This window comes from Corvus hawaiiensis, chromosome 3, assembly GCF_020740725.1.
Source record: "Corvus hawaiiensis isolate bCorHaw1 chromosome 3, bCorHaw1.pri.cur, whole genome shotgun sequence".
Taxonomy (NCBI): Eukaryota; Metazoa; Chordata; class Aves; order Passeriformes; family Corvidae; genus Corvus; species Corvus hawaiiensis.
Window position 1 is genome coordinate 52660997 of NC_063215.1, and position 18579 is coordinate 52679575.

At 37.6% G+C, this 18579-nt stretch overlaps 1 long non-coding RNA gene across 1 annotated transcript in view; it reads right to left on the reverse strand.

Annotated features, from left to right (window-relative positions):
* Positions 1-3723, reverse strand: part of LOC125322330 — a 33333-nt gene extending 29610 nt beyond the window's left edge. Inside the window, exon 1 of the long non-coding RNA XR_007201957.1 lies at positions 3630-3723. This is a non-coding gene — a long non-coding RNA (uncharacterized LOC125322330). The remainder of the gene's footprint in view (positions 1-3629) is intronic.
* Positions 3724-18579: the final 14856 nt, after the last annotated feature.

Here is an 18579-nt window from a genome sequence, read left to right on the forward strand (position 1 = left end):
CTTTTTAGAATGCTCTGCAGCATGGCACATTGCAAAAGCAAAGTAGCAACAAAGCAACACCAGTTGCTTCTGGTTGTTCCCAGAAGAAGAAGAAGCAGGAGAAAGTCCATGAGACAGAATGCATGCAGTCATTCAATGCATATTGCTGGGTCAGGTTCTTGCTTGTTTAATATACTTTCGTGTAACTAATTTATTATCTGTCATTTCCTCACAAGCCTTCAAAGGCTTAAGACCTTTGAGCGGGCTGAAGCATTACGTGCCTTGCTGGTACCAAGATCACAAAGCCTCTTGCATCTATTTTACAACATAACTGTGAGGATCCAAGCTCTTAGGTCTTTATCATGGGTTGCCATATAATTAGAGTGATGCAGTGAGTTCAGTGTCAATGAAAAATGAATGAGATGGATGTTGTTTGTAATATGCCTACTGGTAATCTTAATTTTCTTGGTATGAAGATCATTAATATTGAAAAAAAAAAAATTTTTTTCAGAACATATGGAGAGCTCACACATCTCACAAGTTCAGCTTCTCTAGTCGACAGCAATAGCATATACTATAGTAATCTACATTATTGTGCTATTCCAAATGGATTAAATTATCAGTTTCTGTTATACCAAGATTGTTACATCTAGTTTACCTAATAATACCTGTTCATAGCACTGAAAAATTACCCACATGATTTTGAATCTTTGATTAAGTAGAATTCTCCTTGCTTTTAATAAATAATTGAAACCAAAATAGAATCACAGGAAGCAATACTCCAGTAAATCCAGTTTTCATTCAGACCTGAAAAATCTCATCAAACATTGAATGGATGGAATTGCTTTTTTTCTGCTATCTTGAAATGTATACAGTTTTCTCATTCTTTCTAATGGAGCATATGGTTAAATCTGGCTCTTGGGTACTTTAAAGAAGTGGATTTTCTGGGAAGATATTTCGTACAACCAAGGAATTAGGAAAAAAACCAACTCCTCTCAGAGATTCACTTCTAAATCCAAATGGATCACAGAGAGAAAATCTGCTTTCACCACAAGTAGAAAAAATATTCAATGCTAAATTTTTAGCCCAGAAAAAGTAACATTCCAAACATGGAACTGGACAGAAATGTGAGAGAAACAGAACCATTCCAACAACTGAGTGATTGTCCAGGTATCACCTGCATGGTCTATATCCCTCCAACCTTGTGTTACACCTGGGTGCTTAAAAACTGACCATGCCAACAGGAGAGGTTCGGCATCAACTACTCTGGCTGCGCTCCCACATTTCTTTATAGCCTCTCTGGATTGTATTTTTTCTTCCTAGAATGGAAATGATGGAGCAGCATGTGTTGCAGTGATTCAGTTTGCGTGGAGCCTGGACTAACTCCCATGAGCCACAGCTAAAGGGATCAGAGAACCTTTCTGCCTGTTGTTGGCCAACAGAAGTTGTTAGTGATTTGCTCAAAGTAAGCTTTGTGCTCTTATTTGGCTGTGTCTAGACAGACGAATACTTTGCTGCTATCCAAGGAATGTGCAGCTAATGTCAGTGATGTATTCACAGGAAAGCATTGGTTCTGGAGCATAGGCTCAACACAATCAGTGCAAAGTTTAGAAGCCAAAAGGCAGGGTATTCTTCCTTGAGCAGGCTATTTATTATGGGGCTTACTTAACTTCCTCCAAGAGCAAAAAAAAAAAATTTGCAAAAATTATTTAAAATTTCCCTAATTAAAAATACAGCTAATATTCAGTTTGATAGTCATATGAGAGATTTAGTTAAGATACATTTTAGACACATAAGCATACATAAAACATATGGTCCCAGAATTACAAGCAGAAGAAGCAGAACTACCTCATGTTCTTCACTAGCAATTGGAACAGTCTTTGGATAAAGATTTATGATCTGTCATGAATAACTGTATTAACAGTTGACAGGTGTTTAGAAAAAACAAAATGACAATCCAAGAGGTCAATATGAAAAAAACCCAAACCAAACAGCACTAGCATATTTTGGAAAGGAGAATAATACCCCAGCAAAAGTTTCGTTTCTGTTAGCTCCCAATGGAGATATGCCTGCTTACAGAAATGGCCTATCATACAGCGATGGGTTATCCGCTGCTTCTGAGGGAGAAAGTTGGCTACTACTATTGTAAACTACAACCAATCCTATGAAAGACCAGGCAACTTTGTCACAAATAATTGAACAGATGCAATAATTTTTTCCAGATAATGAACGTTGCCTCCATTTATCAGCTGTGCAAGCAAAAGCACAGAAGAGACAACTATATTGTCCACAGCCATGCAAGGAGGGTCAAACATGGCAAACTTTCTAGGTGAAGGGTAGAGGCAGCAGAGCAGAACATGAGGTACTTGATGTTAGATATAATCCTAACATAGCAGTAGCTTTGTTTTTAACTCAGCAATGTATCTGGCACCTTGTCTCTCCTATACATCAAGTGCAGGAAGACAATATGAACAGTTTCTAACTCTACCTCATAAACTTCCCTGAACAGGCACTGGAGTTACAATAACATCTTTGTTGGCAAACATTTTCAGGCACTGTAAATCTGTCTGACTCTACAGGAGAGATGGCTGGTGTGCGGATCTCTAAGTCACTGTTGTTAAAAAACAGAGCCCCTGTTCATCCATCTTGGGCCTTATTTTATAGCACTCCATATAAATGAGAACTTAAAATAGTTCTTTATCCTTCCAAAGTGCGCAGTCACTGGAAAGGATAACACAACAAGTTTAGCCTTGGGAACCTGAATCAGCTGAGAAAAGAGCAACCGAAGGACAAATCTGTGTTTGCCTTTCCCTATCCAGAAGTAACCTCTGCAGCCCATACCTATGCTGGTGTGCTTTTACTCACTTAAGAAACTGAATCTCTTCACAGAAATGTTCACCAGACCAAGGCAAGGAGTTGCAATCTTTATCACTTAGCACCAGGGAAGTGGTGCAGTATTGTACAAGAATGTTCCCAAGGAATGTAATAACATGAGCTGGAATGATCTGGCTTCTTACCACATGATGCTGTGGAGAGAAAAATAGCTATTCTTCCCTGCCCATAAGCACGCAGGAGAACATGCATCTATCCTTTGTTATCCATGCTGTAATGTGCATTTATTAGTAACAGCATGAAGATTTTTTCCTCATGGTTTTGACAGTGTCTTTGACATGGGCTAGATGAAGAGGATTTCCACTTTTTGAAGAGGTTTAAGGTTTTGAAAGATTTTAAGAAACACAAGCAAACACAGTTTGTTTTAAAAAGTGATTTCAAAATCAAGAAAAAGAAGAAAAATATCGGCGAGTTAGGGCTATTGTTTACTATAAAATCTTTTAGCTCCTCACTCTGCAGTACTATTCTGAACCTTACTAGATTTCCAGGTGAGACATGCATGAGAAAAGAGTTTCACCTCTTATTTTCTTTCCCCCAGCAGCTCCACTGCAGAGCCATATTTAGAAATGCTTGATCGTAAGGTGTTTGGATTTGGCAGGGAAAGGCTATGATGCACTTTCCCCAGGGCCTGGGAAAGAGAAGCAGGCTGCAAAGACAGCTTTCACAAGTTGCTTTGAAAGGCACTGTATAATTATAGAGGCTGGCAATGAAAGACAGAGCAGCCTCCAGGGATACCCCTTTCCCATTCTGCCACTTACAGAGATTCTTGCTTTTGCAGTCAAGTTCTGTCGTGTCCTGAGTAAGAAGCTCGGTCAGCAGTGAATGAGACAGCTTGCATCATCTTTCTCCTTCAGCTAAACTATTAAAAGGAGGCAGCTCTAAGGCTTTTTTTTTCTTGACAGACCTGTGACTCATGAACGCCACAGAAAGGAGAAACCAACAAAAATCTATTACTACGTTTTAGTTTTTGAGCTTCCCTTTTAGGGATCACATAAGGTAGAGTGTTCACAGCTTTTGTTGTTAGTGCTATTATAATTTATTATTATAATTATTCTTACTAATACTACTACTACGATCTTGTATTTAGGCACCTTACACCCACTCTAAGAATAGGTTTAAATATACAGCAGATCTGTGTAACGATGCCTGAAAGCTTTGTACTTTTGAAAGCTCAGCACTAGGGCCACCTGCAGAGCTTTCTGAGAAATGTACACCACCTCCAAAGATTGTTTTCAAAACCAATACTGACTTCCCACAGCCAGGGCCAGTTCTGCTGAGTGCCAGAAACTCCTTGTACCAGCCTCTTGTCTCCCTTTGTGCTGTGCAGTAGTTCTACTGCAGTTTTGGTGGCAGAGCTGGGAGGGAAGTGCTATGGCGCTTTCATAAACTGCATTTTTGCCTGTCAGCAGCACCTCCTCCCTCAAGTTTACATCAAAACCAGTTCTGAGTCTGTGGCTTAAGCCCATCTCTGCACTAGACTCCCAAAGAAACTCAAAAAAAGCAAAAATTAATTTCCCCCACTTCTCTCTGCCTTACACTACCTATTTTGGGACAGATATTATGTGCTATATTCTCTTTAAGGCAATTTTTTAAAAAAAAGCATGGTATGGGGTGGAAGACAGATGAGGAATGAAGAAAAAAATGGGCCAAGAAATGGTAAAGAAAAAGAGAACACACTGCGGTTTTAAAAGGCTTTCTCATTTGTTATTTTTATTGCCATTTTCAAATTAAACCTTAAACTGTTCAGCTGAAATGTATGTCAATATATATGGCCGTGTATATGTTATTAGTTCTGATCTCTCTAAAGGCCATTTCCATTAGTGATAAAATAGACAGCACTCGCTGGAAATACAGAATGCTCCCAAATTCACTTCTCCTGGTTCTTTTTTCTGGAGTGCAGGATGCTGCAAAAGACCCTCCAAAATTTAACAGTGCTGCTCATGCAAATAAATGAAGCTGAATAGAAGTGGAGTTTCTGTCACATTTATTCATTTCAGCACCTGTTTACATTCCAAATTGGAACAAAAGGTCAAAGATCACTGTTTTTGACAGAAATTATAAAACATTTTGATTTAGAAATACTAAACTAATTCTTTTGCCATTTTAAACCAAGAAGCAGCATTTTGATGTTCTATTAACTAGATGAAATCATCTAAGTCAAATTATTTTGCTTCAGTTTTCAAAAACTTTGGTTTTTTCCTTGAAAATTAAACCTTTTCCTTGAAAATTAAACCATTTCCGTGAAAGCCCAGATATCTGGAAACTTATTTTCCTATTCTGAAAAGAATTTCTGAGCAACTCAACAAAAACCTCATACCATAGTATAGCACTCTGTCAAATGCTTCCTACATTGAGCTGTACCATGTATATCCTTCATGCATCTGTGAGGAGTTCTTACTGAGATTTCTCCTTTTAGAGAAATTATCTCCATTGTCAATATTAGAAGTTAATTCTTACTCTTAGTGATTGTGTTAGGATTCTGCATAGCACAAAGTCCTGCAGTCATGGACAGTCATGAGCGACTGGGACAGGACTTTCTGATGTCACTATTGCTTTCTATTGCAGAAGGAAGGGGAGAAATGGAAGTTGCTCAGCAGGTTTTCCTTCTGGTAAGGAAAGTGGAACAGACATTGCAACGCACCAGGTTTTTCTGCAGCTAGTAGGGATAAAGTTACAGGTTTCCCTTCAAATAATATCAAATCACACAATTATATTAGAATTACCTAAATACTGAAAATGAAGACCTGATTGCTAAAAATTTAAAGAACAAATTTGAATGTGATTTGATTTCTCTATTAATTGACTGTTGTATCAGCTTTCTTTAGACCAGTGCCAAGTGAGTGAAAAAAACCAGTTTTCCATACAAGATTCCTGAGATCAGACATAGATACTTTACATCACCTTTATCTCTTCTGCAACACTCCAGGAAATTCTTTAAATAGGTGTGTGGGATTTTAGACACTTTTGGAAACCTAGGCTTTACTTTACCAGAACACATAGCTGCAGTCAGAAAGATAAGCTACACAATCTTGGGTTACATATTATACTAAAGTATAATAGTAAGTTTTTAAATGTCTTCCTGTGGTGGCACAACCAGTAGCAGAGTATTTGTACATTTTCAGAGTGGAGTTGGAGATGCTGCAAAGAAGGCTCACACCACACACATGAGAAAAACCCTCATGATTTTCTTTTTCTTCACCCCCCGTCCCCCTGCCAAATCCGGCGAGTGACTTGGATGAATAGTTCAATTACCAACTATAATCATACTAATTATATGACAATCACTGCACAGATGTATTAGGTGTTTTTAATTCTCTAAGTATTTAGCACTTGCAGAAAAAATACATAAAAGGAGGGCAAAACAATGCTTTGTCCTTTTAAGACACATCCCAGTTTTCACACCTGCAGTTTGTCACGTCTAGGAGGTATAAACTTGTATATTATTAGTCAACATGTCTACTGCAAATTATCCCACTACTGTGATGTTGAAATAAGTAGCTCAGCATAAAGCAAAGAAGTCCTGATGCTTGTCTTTTATCATCACAGGAGACGTGTCTCTAAACATGCAGTGAAAAAATGACACTTATGCTAAAATAACCATTCAGAATCAAAGATAGGTAAAAAAGATTTGCTTTGGTTCTGCACCTTTTAATGAACTCATGCAGCTTAAATAGTGGAATAAATATACTCCATCACATGAGTGAGAGCTAATAATATGTAGTTCTCAACTAGTTTATTTGGCTGGAATCTGGGATACCTAAAATAATTGCAATTGTTTCACAATTGCTTAATGCGTAAACCTGGGTAGCACTTTTTAACATGTGAAATGATACAAAAACCCAAGTCATTCAGATGTATTTTAAACAGTTGAAAGCTCTAATACTATATCAATATTCAACAGCCTGTCTTAGTAGAAACCCAGCAATTTTATTGGGAAGAATGGTTGAGTTATAAGAGTAGCTATGTGGTTAGCCTAGATGAAAATAGAACTGATATGGGTGGAGGGTTTAAATAAGGGTAGGATAACTAGCAGAGACATAAAATACCAGACATCTAAATTTAGGAGCGTTCGAAAGCTCCAAACTTTGTTTTCATTGGCTTTTTTGTGGTGTTTCATAAAGTTATTTGGATGGTGCTGAGAGCCTATAGCAAACACAGTCTTTGCACAAAACTATTCTGTAGACCACCTTAAGTTTTTTTCCCTAAAAGTTGTTAATAGAATAAGAATAAAGATTTTTATAACTTCCATTTCACTTGGGTGTGGCTGTCACAACAGTCTAGACTGCAAAAGTGGCATGCGAGTTTGCAAGTAGCTATTTAATTCAAAAGGAAAATTCTCCTCATACAATTTTACCCTCTGGTGTTTAATGCCAAGCTGGTCTCTCCTGCAAAATTGTCTGATGATCATTTCTCTTTCTGCAGCTTGTTCCTTTAAACCTAACTGTGGAAAGTTAGTGCTGGAACTTTATGGCACTTTGATTGAACAAAGGAGTGAGAGTGCTTCTGTCCTCCTCAGTGAAATACATCTTGATTCCTAAAACACACAGGAGGGACCTGTCCCTCAAAAGGAGTACAATGAGGGCAGGTTAGTGTGGGAGGAATGGTTTAAGCTGTTTTTTGCCCTGTCATTCCTTGTCTGGGATACCACCTTGCAAGCTGAGGCTGGCCTGATGTCAGCCATGTGGAGGTTGTTCATCTGGTCTTAACAAATCACATAAGCTCCCTCTGGAGACAAGGGAGGAATATGAGCATGTCTGGAGAACTGCTCCAGACATTATAGTACCTGACTTACTAATTAGAAGGACCTCTTTCTTGCAGTCCGTAATACAACCCTCAAGGATTCTCTCAGACTAGAGACCTGTGTTTCAGATGGCCAGAACTAGGTGAGAGGATCCTTATTTTCTGTGAAGAAATATCTTATGAGTACACCAAAAGATTGTTTAGATTCACACTAGGAAAAAAATCAGGGAAAGTCAAAACTGTGCACCAAGTGGAGCTCACAGCTGAGAGTTTCCCCTACTATTCTTTCTGGAAATTTTTTTACTATATCCACTTCAGCCACTTGCTGAAGCATTTTTGCAAAGCTTGTTCAGGAAGAGATGGAAGACAAATACACAAATCTATGTGACAAGCAGCTTTAGAGAGAATACTATTCACATTTATTTCTTAGCATCATGTTATGCATCGCTCCTTATAAAAATCTCAGTCCATCTCTAGCTTTTATTAATTAATAAAAATAATTAATAGCTAATAGAGTTATTCCTTTCTAAAGAGTAGAGATAGGTGTGAGTTACCTGACATAATCCTCATTCTCAGTGATCAATTTCTTCAAGATCCTAGAACCTGATATGTGCTCACCAAAGAGAGAACTGAAAGCCAGAGATGGAGATCAATCAACTGCAATGGAGGTTTCTTGCTCAAAGGACCCAAACAAACTTACCTCTCTGTATTTTTATATTATGAAAGAGAACACACTTATTTGCCTTTATGGTGACAGCCCAAGAGATGGCAAATTGCTTCCTAAAGTGAAACTGGAAGGGAGGACTTTGCCTTGGAAGGATATTATAGCAGCTCTTTCCTGGGAAGATGTTCAGAACTGTGCATGGAAAAATCTCAAAAAAGGTAAATGAAATGTGGGGGAAAAAAAGTAGGAAAATAAGACATTAAGGGATTCAGATGAACTCGGTGTGTTTACAGACAAAATGATCACCACTTTCAAGTTTTGCTTGTCTATAATCTGGGCTGTGGTAGCAAAGACATGGAATTGTGTGCAATTTTAAAACTATTTGCACAATTGCTTGATTGCTATAAAGGAATCCAGATTTGATCCTTCTTTGCTTTTTACAGATCTTTTAATTGAACAATAGTTCATTTTGCAGAAGTACCACAAATATTTCTCCAGACAGTTTTGGTTTATACTCTGTATTTTCATGTACACACGTGTACATGCATAGCTGTATATTTACAGATGCTGGTGGGTGGTCTGAGAATTTATGAAAAAAAATTGACATTATCTATCTGGTCCAAAAAATGCTAACAAAAAGAGACATTTTTGGATTATGAAAGATTTACATTTTCCTGCTCCACCAAATTTAAAAATCTCTTTGTTTTGACCCTTTGACAAAGACAGCAGGGTGTGTAGTTTAAAGAGGCAGATAAACCCTGAAGACTTAAAAGAAAACATTTTTTTACGTTTTGTGACCACTTAATAAATGAACTTTCCTACTGAGGAGGGAATGATAACTTGGCAGGGAGGTAGAGATTAAGAACACTTCATTTTCTGTTTTCTAATATTTTTTAAATGAAACTTTCTTTTCTTTTCAAAGTATGACTCTCCGTGAAATTAAAGACTTACAGTTGTTTAAAAAAATTATTTTATCTACAAAATATGGAACCATGAAAGGGAATGTTTGTATAGAACAACTCTATCCATGAAAATAACTTGCTCCTGCACATATGCTAGTCAAAGAAGGGCAGTAAGTCATAGAGAACAGCTTATCATCAGTAATTTTATTTTGTTGTTGTTGATTTAACTGATTTAACTCCCTCCTAGTTTTCTTCATTGTGACATTTAAAATTTTTATTTTGGAGACTGTATGAGTTAGTTGATATGTGTTTCCAAATTCTTCAAACTGAGGTTTGGAAATGGTAGCACTTTTGTAAGTATTTGACGTGATCCCAGTTAGGGACATTTTTGCTCCATGAAGGCAATTAGATAGAATGGGTTTAGTAACTCTGTAGGTCCTGGTAGCACCACTTTTTATTTACTTTATTAAATAAAATTTAACAATTAGTTTCTGTTCCAGTTCTCTCCTTCCAGAGTGCACTTGCTGATTCCTCAGCCTCTCTTTTTTTTCCTCAGCTGAGCCAAGGAACCATGGTATTAGCAAAGTGCCTGTCTGGTTCCCTGTGCTTCACAGACTTCCAGAGTCTCTCTTCAGCCAGTGGAGCCCCAGCAGTGCCCTCTTGCCCTTCTGGAGTAGTAAGACTATACACAGGTGCATAGTGAAGAAGGAGCCATATAGCTCCCAATAAACATTAATCTCCAGAAAAGCAGTGGTATCCATTTTCTTAAGTTTACTGGAATCAGGCTTAAAATGACTTTATCCACAATATTTTAAAGATGTTTCATAATAACAACACTTCAGATCTCGATTTCCTTTTTTAAGCTAAAAGTTCTCTGAAATATCATACATCCTTTCCTAAAATATTTCGTTTTCATCACAAGGAAAATTGCATTTACATTGCCTACCTGAAAAATAACAAAAGGCAAAACTTCTGGCATGGAGTGACTCAGTGAATAAATTGCAGCATTACTCCTCAGAGCACAGCTTGGTTGCACAAACCCATAGGGAAACAAAAGAATTCGTACTAATTCCTCCCTACAACTCCTTGCTTGGTGGCCCTTGTTCAGCTGCCCCTGATTTCAGTGGGGTGGAAGTGTTTATGATACGTCTGCTGGGAACTGACTCACATCAAAAATAAGTAGAACCTTTGTGAGTCTGAGTGAAATCCTGGCCCCATTTCATCAGTGCCTATGGTGTGTGAGCATATTCCAGAAGCAAAGTGGGGAGTACTGTAACATTTGAAAGTGCCTAGACAAATGTGATAGAATCCTATCATTTTGTCTGGATTTTTCCTTCTGCTCTCACTTTAAGGCTTGCAAAAAAATTGAATTATTGGGGCAGTGTCTCACCTGCCTGCACTGGATTATCTGCTTGCAATAGAAGAATAAAGACAAAATGTTCAAAACTAAGATAATGTGGACAGAGGAAAGAACAGAGCTTTTGGAGACATAACTGCTCTGAATAAGACTTAATTTTCTGTGTTACGACCCACTGTACTGTGAGTCAAATCTCTCTTCAACAACTTCTCCATTGTCTTTTTTTCTATTTTGATATTTTTACTCTCATATTCCTGTTTGAATATTGTTTCTCAAATTCAGGGCAGTAAAACAATGATTGTCCTCCCCACCTCCCATGGTTACTTCATCAATACTACAGCTGTAGTGACAGGAAAGATTTGTAAGAACAAAGCCTTCGTACTAACACGAAATTATTTACACATTTTGTTGCCAAATGGAAAGCATAATAATTATGTCAAGGTTTGCCCTTTGCCCAACAAGGCTTGAGGTAAGTGGACAAGCTGAGCAACTCAGCCAGTTTCAAAGCTGACAGCAGCTTGTCCAGTTTTATAGGATCCTGCAGCTGATACTATGACTGAATACAAAACACAAGGCTTACCTGTGCAGCTCCCATTAATTTAATTGCAGTTTTGTAGCTAAATGCCCTAGATAGCACTAAGTAGCTCAGCCTCCATTACCAAAAGTCACAGATTAAAATCATTGCCCCTTGACTTCAGAGGACTGATGTTTTCTTTTTCATAAAATAAATGAAATGCGCACTTAAGACCATAATAGTAGGCAAACTCCTTCTTCAATTTGATATACACTTTTATTCTATTACAAGTGGCAAACTCATCTGTTTCTGAGTACAGCTATGCTATATCACTTTCTTTTGGTGCAGTTTATTATATTTAAAATTCTATGTTAAAACAAAAGACAATAACGTACAGTAAAAATGAATAAAAGAAGAATTATACCTTTAAAGGAGACATAAAAAGAATGCTTAGCTGTTACCCTAAAGGTAACCCTAATTCTACTGAAAAGAAAAACACTGCATATTTTCAGCTGATGTTGCATTTTGAGCAGGTGAACATACCTTCATGCTTTAGAATTTGAGTAATTTACAGCAGAGTGCCATGGAACAAAATAATTGGGCAGAGAAATTGGTGTCAAACTTCTGAAAGTCTAAGTAGTTGAGCCAGAAAGAGGGCTATAATTTCAAGGAGAAGACAGTAGCAATTGCAGACTGCATGTTTAAGGATTGACTAAAAATCAATTAACGTAAGTAGCTAAAACAAGTTTTTATAGTATTAAGTCTTTCGAGACATGTTGTCACATTCAGGATTCATTTATTTATATAATTTAATTCTCAGAAGTGTGCATCAGAGTGGAAAATATAGTGTCAGAGATCTTTGATGGAAGTACTTCAAAATCTTAAGTGTTTGAAACCTAGCTGCAGAGAGAAAACTTTAATAGTAGCATTAAAAACTTAAGGTCTTTGGCAGAAGGATGTGAAGTCATCCGGGTATAATCAGCCACATAAACTGCACGTGACAGTGTGATCTTGTGACCTGAACACTCAGCAAGAACTATTTCTGCTTCTGAAAGGATTCAGATGAGTTGTACTGCTCTTCCATTTTTAAAATGTAAGTTATTATATTGTGAATGTGAGTGTGTGTGGAAGTAGGGAAGGAACATCACCTTGTCTAATAGTCCTGACAACCTAGTCTGAGCTTTGTGTTGAGAGCATAAAATATAGTCTTCTGCCTTTAAATGATTAAATATAAATGACAAAAAAAGTAATAAAGTAAAAGGCATTGAAAAACTCTAAACAGCTAAACATTTTGGTGCCTGTTGTCACACACATACGCATATATAATATGAAGTTTATGCATTTGCACACAAATGTAGATGTACACAAATTTATTTATATATGAACTGGATCCTCAGCTAAGTGAAACAGTGAATCACAGATTTTTTTTTTTTTTTTTTTTTAGTAATTGTTTGGGTATCATCTTTGCTTTCTAAGCAAGAGAGCTTCTTGCCCTTACCCATATATACCTCAGCAACTGTAATGTCAGCAAATGCCTTTGGGAAGGAGGACTTTGATCACTAGAACCGTCCAGGATGGAGTGAGTTTCTGTCTTCTCACAATGTGAAAACAACATTCCTTGCAGCACCACCTCCAAAGAAGTTCAACAGGGAAAGATGTGACTGAGCAGCTCTCTCAGACATAGATGTAAGATCCTTACTCAGTAAATTCTAGTCCATAACTCTCTGATTCAATGTCAGTACAAATATATTAATTCTATTAGTAGTGTTTTCGCTGGCAAAGCTTAGATGTTTTTCTGACTTCTGTTTTTCCTCTTTCCATGCTTTTTACTCTTTCTTTTGTCATTTATGTTTAGTCCCATTTACTAGATTGTAAGATAAAACAAACAAACAAAAACTCAACATGGTAAAGATGTAAACGTGTGATACCAAGGCAGGTGAATTTCTATCAAGAGCATGGGAGCTTTGATCATCCCTTCTCAGGAACTCAGAGTTCAAGAGAGGGTGCCAGCACGACTCTTGTTAGTGTTGTCCTTTGGGCTTGCTCAGGCTGTGCAGTTTATTTGGTTTCTAGGAGGTTCAGTACCTTGAACTTATTTTAACTTGGCAGGCTGTGAATCAAGGTAGCCATCAGTCTTCCCCTATAATGAGTGATGTTTAAATAGTTCATTCGTACTTATAACCCAGACAGCTTTTAGTTATAGTCATTAGGCAGCTCTGCCTCCAAACATCATAAAATATAAAGAATGACTTCTCCAAAGAACAATATCTTTTAAAGTGAATGGTACATTACACTGCATTAAACTACTTCCAATCCCAGGCACTTGATTTCTATTCATTTGAACTGTGGACTTAAGCAGTTTTAAGCTTGCTTTGGACAGAGGAATCTGTCAGGAATATAATCACATCAGTTATGCTTTCCTTCCAGATTCTGAAGGTGCTTTCATGAGCCTACTTAATTAGTTACTGTACCCCTAGCATGGAGAGGATAATTACTATCATGAGTCATGCATTAAGTGGGATCTGGAAATATCCCAGAAAGCATCAAGTTTTCCCAGATTTTCAATATTTGATGTTTCATGACTGCTGTGGGCTTTTTAAGGATTTGTAATTTCCTCTAGGTGTGAAATGAGGCAGAATATCTCACAGCTACTCACAACAAACTAAGGGCCTCAGAGGCCCAGAGCAAGCTCCACAGAGATGTATCTTAGTTTTCCTCTCTCTTCCCTCCAAAATTTTTTGAATTATGTTAATTTCTTTCTACGTCCTCTGCTCTGGAGCACATTTTTATGCTATGGTACATGAGAAGTTCTTCCTCATTTCACATGTACCCAAGAAGATTTAGTTCCTTTCCTTTGAATGAACGGTTGAATCAATGGCTATTAGGAGTTGACAGAAAGCACTTCCTTCTGCTTGTCACTTCACAGCTCACTCATCCCTGGAACACCTCTCAATGGAAGGAAGTCCTATTAAACAAGAGGTTTATTTGATCACCCATGTAAAACTTTTTCTATGTAGTACATGTGTGACAAGGGTGAATTTATAATAAATACCATTATTAGCTTTTAACTTTTCAGGGCTTGACTTTGTTTTAGTAAATTTAAATAAATAAATAAAATCTATGCATTGACTAAGTTATCTCAGTGTCTACAAAATATGATAATTTTTTTTTTTCCCTTTCCTTTTTTTTTTTCCCACTATGCAGATTCTCCAGACCCCTGCCCTGAAAGACAAAAAGTCCTTGAAGTACGAAAATGCTGGACACTGCAAGCTGATGTTGCAACAAGGGTGGAGTGTCACATAGTTTGCATTTAACAAAAATGAAATGTGCAGATGACTAATATTAGCAGATATTAAGACTTATGGACTACCATCAAGACAAATTCTTCTGATGTTTGCTTGGGTTTGAATATATTCATGTGTGCTGGCATGTAATTTCCTATGAAAATGTAATACATATTGTAAGTACCTAAATATTTTTTAAAAGCTGTGGAACTATTTTTTAAAGTACCAAGGAAATTTATTTTTTTATAACTTCTCTGAATTCACATAAACATAAGAGTTGTGTCACATTTTGTCATGTGCTATTCGGATACACCTAAAAAAAAAATCAGTAGAAGAAAAAATCATTTCTCTTTTCCAGGCCCAGATATTATTTATTATTATATGGGGAGAGGCAGTGATTAAACAGCCTGAAACACCAATTGTGATGAGAAAACACATGCATTTAATGTACTGTCCTGCAGTAGTGCTGTATGTGCTGTAGCGTCCTACTGTTTCATTCCTTCATTTTGGCTCAGTCCAAAAGCTATTGAATTCAGTGGAAACCACCCACTGGCTTCAGTGAGGAGTAGATCAATCTCAAAAAACATTTAACAGTACAGGGTAAAAACGGATTTAATGCAATGTGTTATAAATCTCTCTTCCACAGCAGAACTTGTAGCTCTGTCTCAATAGCACTAAACCAGAGTAAGAAAGGAAGACGCAAATTAACTTTCAGCTAGGGAGATCTTGGGCTTTCAAATGTCACAAAAAAAGTACCTTTTTTTTTTTTTTGCATTGGATCCGGTACCCACACCATGGAGTTATGGGCAGGGGGGCTGAGTTGGAGGAGTTGACCAGTCACCCTACAGTAGCTGTGTAAAACAAGCAGGTTAAAAGGTAGAGATTTGAAAAACAGATAAAATTGCTCATCATAATTTTGCAGGGAAAAAAATCACTGCTGGGTAGGTTTATGCTGCCTTTGCAGTGTTGAGTCATAAAAGTTTGTGATATTGTTCTGCAATCAATGTAACTTGATTTACCAGCTTCTCAGCTGTCCATCCCTTTATTCACATCTTCCACTGGGGCTTAAATTGTTAAAGAAACTGGGTAAGATTTCAAATATCTCTCTGTATGATAGACTTCATAACAAATTGGGGGAAAAAAAGATTAATGTAAATGTAGGCTGGAAATGTTGCCTCAGCAGCCTGGGCATGTCATGCAAAAAAAGCAGCTGTCATAGGTTATGAGGTTAGACAGATAATAATTAAAAATTGAAAATTTGTAATTTTAATATTGTCAGTAACATGAGGGATTAGCAGGGCTTTCTCCTTAGTGTTGTTAGATGAATATAACTCCACTAATTTTCATGAGATCTCCATTCACACATTCAGGGGAAAATAGCTCGGAGAACAACAAAAACTCAAAAGTCTTTGCACTTCTAGGACCATTTAATTTCCAGAATTTCAGCAGAGATTTAGAAAGTAACATAATTGGCTCTAAATTCTGAATTTACTTACCTTATTTTTTTCAGCATTTTCTGGTTACTCAGAAAGAACAGTCAACAGGGAAGGAAAGTTTGAAAGGTATATCACTCTTTGAGCAAGGTTAGGCTTCTGTTCATGTTGCTCTAATCAAGCAAGAAACCAGATTCTCCAAGAGAAACTGTGCTATACTGGAGTCTGGAGCTCTGATGGATGGTGTTCTTCATGGGTTGAGCCCTTCATGGATGGTTATACTTTGCATGAGTGAACTCACAGTACAGATGACACAGATAAATTGTGTGCACTCATTCTACCTGGACATTATTAATCCTTGATTTTCACTTCCATTCTCTATTCTTAAATATACTAAATCAAGATCTCTTTGTAATTGCTGTAGAGTGCTTCTCATTACAATGGGAATTACAATGAATTAGAAAGGATATTATTGAGGAAACTAATCTGGATGAATTCCTCCCCTCTGCTAGGCTGTTGGAAAGCACCAGCACAGGTGCAGCTTGTTCCTCCTGCAGCTCACACTGCTCCCACCTGATTAGTCTGGCTGATGTTTGCTGGTATGGCAGTAAAAGTTCTGGACAAGAGTTTTGATTCATCTGCTTTCACACGGGGGGAATTTTTTGTCTCCCTAGTCACAGTCTCTGGTCTTCAGGCAGTCTGTATGACAAATACCTCATGGAGACTCCTTCACCTTGGGAGCTGCTGTAATGGAATTTTTAAGAGCCGTCTAGCACAGTCCTCAGCTAAACTTGCCTCAGGTACAGAAAGAGAAAAGAAGAATAAATTACCAGTGTCCATTGACAAGTAGCAGGGGCAACAGGTTGTCAGTACGATGTAACTTACCCCAGTAAAACACAAGACTTATAAATACTGCATGTGTCTTGAGAGAAACTGAGGAGCTGCTGGAAATCACAAAAAAATCCCAATTCAGATCCTGTCCTGCCTAGTGAGTCTGTAGTAAAGCAGTCTTAAGTGAAGAACAAAAAAATACTTAAAATTATGTTTATGGTATTTATATTTTAAGTACAGGTCTCACCGTTATCTATGAAGAAGGGAATTGAATAAAAATCAATGTAGATTGTAGCAGTGTTTCTACTGCCAGGAAAGCAGGAAAAGTTTCTGGAAATGAACTGCTGTGATCTATATTGTGGTGTGAGAGAAAGGACTGCATTAGAATCATAGAATCAGGTACATTGGAAAACACCTCTAAGATTACTGAGTCCAACCATTAACCCAGCATTGCTAAATCCACCACTAACTTAATAAGAAACAGGTAAATTCATAAGAAACATTGAGGTTATCTACATTCTAGAGATTGTTGCCTGTTTAATCATTTAGTTCTAAAATGTCATGAATGTTGTGTATTGCATGTCCAGAAATTTCAACAAAACATTGTGTTTAACACTGTAGATTAGCATACAACTGTGGAAAATGTAGCAGTCAGAAAGTTCACAAATAGAATCCTAAGCAGAATAAACTGCTTAGCAGAGATAGAGGAAATGCAAATCTGGATGTTGGCATTCATTTCCATATTCTTTAAATAAAAGTGACACATGGGGAAACAGCAGAGATGTGTAGACATGACCTTAGTCTGACAGCCATTCCCCAAAGACAGCACCTCTTCCAAGAGCAGTGCTTAAATAGTGTTGAAGAGCACAGTTAGCCCTGGGCACACACCTGCTTCCTAGTGGGGAGCTTGAACTCTCAGCTGAAAGGGAAAAGGGTGGGTAGAGCCATCTCTAACTTCATTTTTACATCCCTTTTTTTTGTTTTTTAAAAGGGCCTCTTGAGCATAATTTTTGTTGCTGAAAACTGCACAACTCATTGTTCTATTTCAGGGTATTTGGTTTTTTTACATAGTGAATACAGTGAACAGTCTGTGGCATGTGCTAATGAAGTTCTTGGATAACTCAAACCCAAATAATTTTATAGCTGATGTTGAATTTACCTTTTGAAGTGTTTGTAACATCAGTGAAGGAGTCAGACAATTAGTACTGATGTGATCTAGGAAGACCAGCAGCAAGCTGTGGTGCAGTGTCATACTGGAACACGACTAAATACAGATAAGTTTACTTAGAGCCCTAACCTCAGGCTGAGGTGCTAAAATTGCCATGGTTCTAATGAACTGTTAGTTTGGGCTTGCAAATATTCCCTTTTGTCTTCATTGAAAATACAGTAGTGGCTGAAGCCTGGAAATAATTGCTGTCTATGGCAATGGTTAAGGCTATGAAGTGGCTTGAGGGCTCACAACACAAGAGAGGGTCACAGAAATGGGTAGAGAGGCTGTTAGAGCAGCTAAGCTGTCTTTTTTACTTCAGAGGACAGTACCTGAGGTCTGAGTGACAAATGTGAAGTAATCTGCCCTAACGTAGAGCCTGACCCAGGGCACTAAGAGTGAGACTGTAGGTCTCTATCAAGCTTTTGTTTCAGAGAGGTGACAAGCCTTCTGGACCATCTTGTAGTCCTGAAGGTATCTATGCCATCCTTTATAAAGCCGAAATGCAGTCAGGCCTCTCTGAGGGCTTGTTGTAGTAAGTTTCACAGAGTCCATAATTTTTTGGATGGAGGAAGGAATATATTAATGAGATTTAGAAAGGGAAAGGAAGGTCACAGTGGCTCACAAGGCATCTGTGCTACCACAGAGTGAAACTAGTATGAGTTCAAATAGAAGGAAGGAAGAAAAAAAGTGTGAAGGTTATTGAGACTGATAAGTTTATCTTGGCCTCATGTAATTTCCACTCAGGGTCAAGCCTTTTGTTGACTCAATGACAA